Here is a 10041-nt window from a genome sequence, read left to right as displayed (position 1 = left end):
ATACATGAGAAAATATGATGGTGGAAAAACCTTTCAAAATAACCAAAAAAATATTGTCTACTTTCCAGCAAAATGAGAGAGGAATATTGTCTAATTGCTTAAAAACACTCAAATGAATATATTAAGCTACAGTAGTGTTCCGAAGATCATGACATTTATTGCATGGGATACGTACATAAACAGGCCAACCAAACTACTGATAAAAGGTGTTTGTCGTTCTAATGAAGCCAACAGATATATTTTCTGCTAATGTGCGCAGAAATCTTCTTTCTTCGAGTGGAACAATGACAGAACAAGAGAGTAAACATGAGCATGTGAGAAACACAGCAATGATTTTGTTCTAGATTATTTGCAGAGAATAGTAAGAAGCTAATGCTGGGAGAATTTAAAAAAAATTCTTTGTTAGATTTTTATTTTTTTAACTATTTCTGCTGCTATCTTATGAAAAAATATATATTTTTTCATTATCTTAAAGAGCAATAGGTTCATTCCGGGATCATTTTAAAACAACATAGACCAAACGTAAATAATAATGTAGATATTACAATGCTTATTCTTTTCCGGTTTGGAAGTAGGGTAACATTTTGCTTCTTCTTTTAAAAGCTCAGCGTCTCTGACGGGGAAGTATAGATATATGTATACACAGATTTTCAGCATTATCAGTCATCTACAGCTCAGTTAAACAGAAGTATTAAGAAAAAAAGTAAAGCAATTTATATCTCAACCCTAACCCTTTGCACCAACAGACCCGTATATGATTTCCTGCAATAGTTGTATCGTAATGTCCTTCTTGATGGTGGTTGTGAATATAACCCAACCTGAGCATTTGAGCGCCAAAAAAAATATATCTGAGGTCTGCTTCAGAAATTACTTTTCATTATCAATTCTCTGAACTGCCCACATTTTGAGAGCTGTGTCAGTGTGATATTTAGAGAGTTTTATGTCTGCCAGTTCGTATCAGAACTTGCTGCATCAGGGCGCCTTGTAGCCATATGAAAAAACCTTACTCGTTGTCATTCCTGGCCATTCCACACTGGGATAAGTTGTGCTTGTCTATCTACTGTATTGTGTGGAAACCAGCGTTTGTAACGCTGCTGCAGATGTTTCACGCCTTTGCAAGGGAGTGTCAAACAGTGGAATCCTGTACAAAGCAAGTAAATTCCAGCCACAAGCTGGAAGCTGACGCAAAAAGCTTTTCCTTTTGGGCTAGTGTACCACTGGGTGTTTTTCTAAGTAGGCTCCCCGTTTTAGGGTGAACACAGGATGAATGACAGATGATGACGAACGATCTTACCACAGTGTGCATCTAACAACTTCTTAATTTGTTCCTTTACATTGTCCTTTCATGCAGTGGGTTATTTCTGTGAACATAAAAGTGCCTTTTAGTCATTGTGACTAATAGCCGCTGATGGACCTTATCCTCCAAGAATCCGCCTAATCCCTTTTGGAAGCCATCTATGCCCATGGCCACCCTTCCTGTGGCCATGATTCTCACTGATTACTCTTTGAGTAAACAGGTGCTTCCTTTTGTCTGTCCACTCCCAATCGGCTTCATTGGGTGCTTGTGGGTTCTAGTATTAGGAGACAAAGCCAAGTGATTCCTGTTCACCCATGCATAATTTTGGCATCTTCCCTCAGTGTGGTGTAGTGGTTAAGAGCAGTGATTTGGAGTGGTGGACTCTAATCTGGAGAACCAGGTTTGATTCCCCACTCCTCCACATGAGCGGCAGATGCTAATCTGGTGAACTGGGTTGGTTTCCCCGCTCCTACCCATGAAGTCAGCTGGATGACCTTGGGCTAGTCACAGCTCTCTCCAAACTCTCACAGGGTGTCTGTTGTGGGGAGGGGAAGGGAAGGTGATTGTATTCCCTTTTTGAGATATGGGGACCAAAACTCTCCAACCACATTCTAAATGTGGCCATGCCATAGGTGTATACAAGGGCATTGCAGAACGAGCTGTTCTGTTTTCAATCCCTTTTCTGATAGTAACACAGAATTTGCCTCTTTGCAACTACTTTTTAAAACTAAGAGATACACCACGTCAAAATGGCCTTCTCTATACCACTGCAAGTAGTTACCACTTGTCAGTGTTCATCTTTATTCACTCACAAAGGAACCTTTACTAAGTGGTAATTTATCACAATGTGCATAGAACATAAGACGAGCCCTGCTGGATGAAACCAGTGGTCCATCTAGTCCAGCATCCTGCCTCACACAGTTACTCTGGATGGCCAATAATAGGGCATAGAGGCCAAGGTATTCCCCTGATGTTCCTTCCTGGCACTGGGATTCAGAGGTTGACTGTTTCTGAATGTGGAGGTTCCTTTTGTCACCCTGGCTAGTAGCCACTGATAGACATATCCTCCATGTATTTATCTAATCCCCTATTAAAGCTGTCTATGTTTGTGGCCATCACTACATCCTCTAAAAGCAAATTCCACATTTTAATCACTCTCCGTATAAAGAAGCATTTCTTTTTTGTCCGTCCTGAATCTACTGCTCATCAGCCTATTTGGTAAACCCATTTATAACCGGTAAACAGTGTTTTCTGCATATCCTTGCACAAATGTAAAGAAACACCCTAGTCCAGGGGTGTCAAACTCACTTGTAAACCCATTTATAACCGGTAAACAGTGTTTTCTGCATATCCTTGCACAAATGTAAAGTAACACCCTAGTCCAGGGGTGTCAAACTCACTTGTCATGAGGGCCGGATATGACATAAATGTCACTTGGTCAGACTGGGCCATGCCTCGCCATCCCAGATCGAGACGGAGGGTGTATTTCATCTGGCTTGTGGGCCAGATAAGAGCTCTCAAGGGGCCGGATCCGGCCTTTGGGCCGTATGTTTGACACCCCTGCCCTAGTCCAAAGACTTATACAGGGCTGATTAGTTTCCATTTTTGCCCAAAGCATCTCTGATATGAAACTGACAAGAAATACTTCAAACCTTCCCAAATAATCACTGACATGGCTCTTTGATAAAAAGCAACTTCTGAATCAGATTGTTCAGATATCTCCCTCCTCCCATTGAATTCGGTGGGGCCTAAAGTCAAATGTTTAAGTGTGAGTGGATCCCAGACTGGGACACAAGTAACTTCAAAACCCATAATAATACCCGAGAGTAATGCCTTTCAAGTATATTCAGAATGGAACATATTCAAGCGGCTTTAAGGCTTTTCTAGAGAGACAAGTTGTAAATAGTTATTTGGCTTTTGGAGTATATGATTGCTTCTTACAAATATGCAGCCAACCAGAGGGTACATTGTGTTACTGTATGGCAAGAATGTTGAATGTATTTCTCGTTATGTTCCTGGTATGGAAATAAATGCAATACCATTAATGCTGTGTTCATCATTCTTTCTATTGAAATTCAAAGCAAGCTAATGGGCGTTTTTCTATCTGAAAGACTGGAAAGTGTGAAAGAAACCTTTGGTACTTAGGAGGAGGATTCCCCAATGTTTTTACTAAGGCAAAGAATATGTCACCAAGGGACTTTGGATCAAGAATCCTTCTCCTTCATTTCCAGGGAGAAAGCTGGAATAAAATCCCCTCCGTGAGAGTTCAGACTCCTATTATGAAAACTGTCCCAACCTCCCATGAGCACGACCACAGAACAGATGTAAAATTATTTGTTTTGTTGTTTATTTCATTTATAGTTTGCCTTTCTTGCAGACTCAAGGCAGAATATATAAAACAAATTAAAAGCCAGTGATTTCATGAAGGGGGTCTGTTCGTCATTACCTCTGCCTGAGGAAATCCTGTTCCAGACATAGCCTATTAGTTTGTTGGAGCAAAAATAAATAAGAGTCACATGACAGTTTAAAGACAAACAAGATTTTATGCTGGAATAAAACCTTGTTCATCTTTAAAGCACCAAAAGACTGCAGTTTATTTCTGTAAACCAAGTGAAGAGATCTCAGAGGACCCAAGATCCTGGAGTAGGGGCAGGTGGAGGGGCCAGCGGTTCAGTGGTAGAGTGTCTGTTTGGCATCCAGAAGGTCCCAGGTTCAATCCCCAGCATAACCAGTTAAAAGGACAAAGTGTTGTGAAAAATCTCCACCTATGACCAGACAGCCACTGCCAGTCTGAGTAGACAATACTGACCTTGATGGACCAATGGTCAGATTCAGTATAAGGCAGCTTCACATGATGTTTACAAATTTTTAGATCAGGTATTCCATAAAAGTTTGCCAATTGCAGCTTGTTTACTTTGACCTACAGAACTTATGGATAGCCATTGAAGATCTAGCCTTTCAAAGCTATACCTTTGGATACGTTTATTTGTAAGGCTGATTCCAGAGGGATAGCTGTAGTAGGGGGCTTTTTCCGCATTCTGTTTTTCCTCGTCTCCAAGTTCCTGTTTCGTCAGCGGTTGTTGTTTTTATTAATTCCACATGTGTTTTGCTCCCTCTAGAGGACAATTCGATATCACACCCAATTTGAGCCCCGTGGCGCAGAGTGGTAAGCTGCAGTACTGCAGTCCAAGCTTTGCTCACGACCTGAGTTCAATCCCGACAGAAGTTGGTTTCAGGTAGCTGGCTCAAGGTTGACTCAGCCTTCCATCCTTCCAAGGTTGATAAAATGAGTACCTAGCTTGCTGTGGGTAAAGGGAAGATGACTGGGGGAGGCACTGGCAAACCACCCCGTAAACACAGTCTGCCTAGGAAACATCGGGATGTGACGTCACCCCATGGGTCAGGAATGACCCGGTGCTTGCACAGGGGACCTTTACCTTTATATAAAAAGTTGCTGCTTAAATCAGCAGGAAAATAAGCCAGATTTACTCTTCCGCCATATCGAATCGACCACTAGAGGGAGTAAAACATGTGCAGAACTTTTTAAAAAACACACCAAAGAAACAGGAACTTTGAAATGAGAAAAAAGAGAATGCAGAAAAAGAGAATGCACTATTACTGAAAAAATATTCTGCAATGAACAGTGCCATCCTGTCAAGCGGCAGCAAGGAACGGGGGTCTTTATAATTTCTGCAATGCCTCTGAAGGAATGGACCTTTGTACTTTAAAATGTGACAGAAACAACATCTGGGGAGTGTTTTACTTCATAAATTTCCCACTTTCCTAGAACCTTTTAGAGCAAGGGTTCCCAAAGTGGGCGATATCTCCCCCTGGGAGGTGGTGGGATTGCCTGGGGCTGCGGGGACACTAAGAGGAAAGAGGGTAGCAACTGTGTTGTTTACTTATATATAACTGATCAAGTTCATTGCTTTTGTTGAATAAATTAACCTAAAAGGTTTTAATTGAATTTTGAAAAAAATGTGCAATTAATTGTTACTGTTTTGAATTTCGTTATGATCTTTAGTAGGTAATGCAAACTGTGATTCTTAGGGTTGCCAGGCCCCTCTTCGTCACCAGCAGGAGGTTTGGGGGGCAGAACCTGGGGAGGGCGGGGTTTGAGGAGGGGAGGGACTTCAATGCCATAGAGTCCAATTGCCAAAGGGGCCATTTTCTCCAGGGGAACTGATCATTATCGGCTGGAGATCAGTTGTAATAGCAGGAGATCTCCAGCTACTACCTGGAGGTTGTGCAAAAAATACTCACAATACTAGTAACAACAAGTATAGCAAAAAAGAACTAGCACGACTCAATCAAGAAATTAAACAATTCATTAAAGTGCTATAATAGAAACCACCACAAGTGTACAATACTTACAAAATAAACACTATAAACATTATAAACACTATAAACAAGAAATAGGAACAAATGGAAAAAGTCCAAAGTCAAAAAGTCTTATCCTATTCAATCCTCTTCTGATCAAAACGTAGGTACAAAGTCCATGTAGGTCCAAAGATTTTATAAAGACAACGGAGGAAACGCTATTCCGGATATCTTAGCGCTTTCACCAAAGCACGGCTTCATCAGCCTATAAAATTCATACAATCATTTTTATAATATTTTACATTTTTATAATTTTATAAACAATCCATAATAATTAATAATAGTTGTAAGGATAGACAATAATATTATGCAAAGGCTTACCTCTTAGTGTGATAGAAAGCATACTCATTGGGAGGAATATATTTCATATAATTTTAATTTTCTTTCTTTTTCATAGAACGTATTAGTTTCTTGTAATATACTGTTTTTTGCAATTTTTAATTAATTTTTATGCTCCCAAAAAAAAGGGCTGCTAAACCTTCCGGTCTCAAGTTAGATTGTAATAGACTGTATAGGTAGATATAGAGCTAATGGGTCACATGCTGCTATACTTACTAAATTCTTAAAGGCGCAGTGTCAAAAAAGGAGTCACTCAATTCATAAAAAACAGGACAAATCAAATTCATTGTTTAACCCGTTGGGGGCTAAGGTGTTAAATAAATGTATGAAGCGTATTTCATTCTGAAGAAGCACTTTCTGTACATCCCTATGGTCATGTGGATGATCATGGTAAACCCACAACACAAAGAATCTCATATCGGTTTCAGAATGTTTATATTTCACAAAATGGCTCGTTAATGGAGCCTCAAAGTTTAAGGAGCGCAATCTCGATCTGTGTTCTCCTATGCGCAACCGAACTGGGCGCATGGTGCTGCCAATGTATAATTTAGAGCATTTACATGTGACCGCGTAAATTACGCGGCTAGTGGCACAGTTGGAGAAGTGTCTTAATTGAAATCTGAAGTCTGAGGTTGTTGAACGGAATTCCTTGACAGGAAGACTCAGCGGGCACACGGAGCATTTCCCACATTTAAAATGGCCGACGGCCGAGACGTGTGACACAGGTTTTTTCAGAAAATCAGAATGTACTAGACGGTCCCTAAGAGCTTGGGTCTTACGCATTCCAAAAATCGGGGGAACATTGCATCCAGGAATATTTTTAATAATGTGCCAATGTCTCCTTTTTTTTTTTTAATAATAATTTTATTGGTTTTTATAATACAAATTTTCCATGATAGTAAATAACAATAAAAGCAATATGAATTTCAAAATTCTAACTCTATGTTGTTATAATTTCTTGAATTCATAACAAAAAAAAAATTAGAGGAAAATTTATGGCTTCCCCATCACCTCTCTCCGCCTCTTAATAAAATATTCATCCCATCGTAATTGGTCTGATCTTAACTATCATAAATTCATTTAACTTTCATAAAACATCTTCTATTAATATAAATGATTATAACTCTTAATATTAATTGTGTCTTCTAGATCAGATTAATAAGTATTCTTCCATTTTCCCCAGTTTTAATTCATATTCACAATATTTCATCCAATCCTCCCATTCCCCTAGAAATCGAACATTGTCTTTTTCATTTAAAATGGCTGTAAGTTTTGCCATTTCCACCAATTCGAACATTTTCCCAATCCAGTCTTTTTTCTCAGGAATTTCTGCCCCCTTCCATTTTGCTGCATAAAGCAGTCTCGCAGCTGTTGTAGCATAATGTGCCAATGTCTCCTAATAGCTTGTTTAATTGCAAAAGAGTGTTTACTATAAGTTAAAGAGCAATAAATATTCTGTTTAGGAGTTGGTGTTTTTTTGGAGAACAAAGATAGACGTTCTCTTTCATTGGCTCTATTCCATGCTTGAGAGACAACCTGAGGTGGATAACCCCTATTTGTTAAAGCAACAGTCATATTCTCAGAGGCTTTTTTAAAGTCAACAGCACAGGTTGCATTTCTTTTTAATCTCAGAAAGTTACTAAAGGGAAGATTATTTTGTTGCACTACCTGGAGGTTGGCAACCCTAGTGATTCTGAATAATGCTTTCTGTAGGGTAGGGTAGGGGGCACTGGGGATGAGTTTATGGAACCGCGGGGGGCTGAAAAAAGTTTGGGAACCAGTTTTAGACGTTTTCTTACGTCTTGCAGACTGATGCTGCCTCCCTCTTTTTTCTCTGCTAATATTACATTAGCCTAAAAGGATTAGTTCAGTGTATGCAAAATGAAGGGCAAGCGGTATTAATAACAGAGCTATTTAGGGCTGCAGGTGGGGAGAGAGACCCTTTTTTTTTAACACTCCTCTGTCTCCTCAACTAATCCAGGTAGGGTTGCCAACCTCCAGGTACTAGCTGGCGATCTCCTGCTAATTCATCTGATCTCCAGCCGATAGAGATCAGTTCCCCTGGAGAAAAATGGCCGGTTTGGCCATTGGACTCTATGGCATTGAAGTCCCTCCCCTTCCCCAAACCCCGCCCTCCTCAGGCTCCGCCCCCAAAACCTCCCGCCGGTGGTGAAGAGGGACCTGGCAGCCCTAAACCCAGTCCACTTCTAGTGTGGTGTAGTGGTTAAGAGCGGCGGACTCTAATCTGGAGAGTCGGGTTCGATTCCCCACTCCTCCACATGAAACCAGCTGGGTGACCTTGGGCTAGTCGCAGCTCTCTCCAAACTCTCTCGGCCCCACCTACCTCACAAGGTGTCTGTTGTTGGGGAGGGGACGGCGACTGTAGAGGAAAGTGGGGTATAAAAAGGAACTTTTCTTCTTCCCTTTCAAAAGGGAGGCCTGGGGCCTCTCTTCTCTGCAAAATGCCTTCACCAGAGCCTTCAGTCCACCTCTCACTGCATTCTGGGACTTGTAGTCCTCGCCTCTAGCATGACTACTGGTTGCATGTGCACTTTGGGCGACAACGCACGGTCGCTTTAGCCTCCTTTCTTCCCTGTTCCAGCCAGGATTCAGCCAGGATCGAACGCACGAACGTGCGTTCGATCCTGGCTGAATCCTGGCTGGAACAGGGAAGAAAGGAGGCTAAAGCGACCGTGCGTTTTCGCCCTTTGAGTATCCCTTATCCGGACATCCAACATCCAGACTAGGGTTGCCTGGTCCCTCTTCACCACCAACAGGAGGTTTTGGGGGTGGAGCCTGAGGAGGGTGGGGTTTGGGAAGGGACTTCAATGCCATAGAGTCCAATGGCCAAAGCCGCCATTTTCTCCAGGTGAGCTGATGTCTATTGGCTGGAGATCAGTTGCAATAGCAGGAGATCTCCAGCTAGGACCTGTGTTCTTGAGTGCGTGAGAACGGTGCAGGTATGATTAGTCTAGGCACAACACCTGGAGGATGGCAACCCTACCTGCCGATCAGGCCAATTTGGGTTAAATTTTGAGTCAGCCTTGAATACCACCATATTCCCTGAATGAAGCAGCCCATAATTTCCTCAAACACTGCCATCTTGTGGCAACTGCAAACATGACAAGCCTGTTGTCCAATGACATCATAGTCTTTTTTGACCTCTAGACTGCAGTCTAGAACTGTACAACATACCCGGGAATCCTATGTATATCTACGTGGCCATCAGTCAATTCAGAAAACTGATACCAGGGCATTTAAAATGTTGTTTTTCACTCAGTAGAAACCTGACACTGCCATTCTATTTTTCACGCGTGCACACCAAGAGAGGGGGAAGGTTTAAAAATGTGGCATTGGTTTTATTTAAAATATCATTCATTTGAAATATTTACATGCTGCTTTTCTGTCCTGTGTGTGTGCGTGTAAAGTGCCATCAAGTCGCAGCCAACTTATGGCGACCCCAGCAAGGGGCTTTCAAGGCAAGTGAGAAGCAGAGGCGGTTTGCCATTGCCTTCCTCTGCAGAATCTTCCTCTGTGGTGTCCGATCCAAATACCAACCATGCTTAGCTTCTGAGACCTGATGCATCTGTCCTATGAGGAGCAGGTAAAACGCTTAGGGCTGTTTAGCTTAGAAAGAAGGCGCTTAAGGGGACACATGATACTAGAATGTGGGGTCATCTGCTGAAACTGGCGGGTGAGAGATTCAAAACAGATAAAACGAAGCATTTCTTCACACAACCCATGGTTAAATTGTGGAACTCCCTGCCCCAGGATGTGGTGATGGCTGCCAACGTGGAAGGCTTTAAGAGGGGAGTGGACATGTTCATGGAGGAGAGGGTTATCCATGGTTGTTAGTCAAAATGAATACTAGCCATGGCACATACCTATTATCTCCATGATCAGAGGAGCATGCCTATTATATTTGGTGCTGTGGGACACAGGCAGGATGCTGCTGCAGTTGTCTTGTTTGTGGGCTTCCTAGAGGCACCTGGTTGGCCACTATGTGAACAGATTGATGAACTTGA

This window comes from Euleptes europaea, chromosome 6 (assembly GCF_029931775.1).
Source record: "Euleptes europaea isolate rEulEur1 chromosome 6, rEulEur1.hap1, whole genome shotgun sequence".
Lineage (NCBI taxonomy): Eukaryota > Metazoa > Chordata > Lepidosauria > Squamata > Sphaerodactylidae > Euleptes > Euleptes europaea.
The sequence above is the reverse complement of the archived record's forward strand: the minus strand, read 5'-3'. Positions refer to the sequence as shown.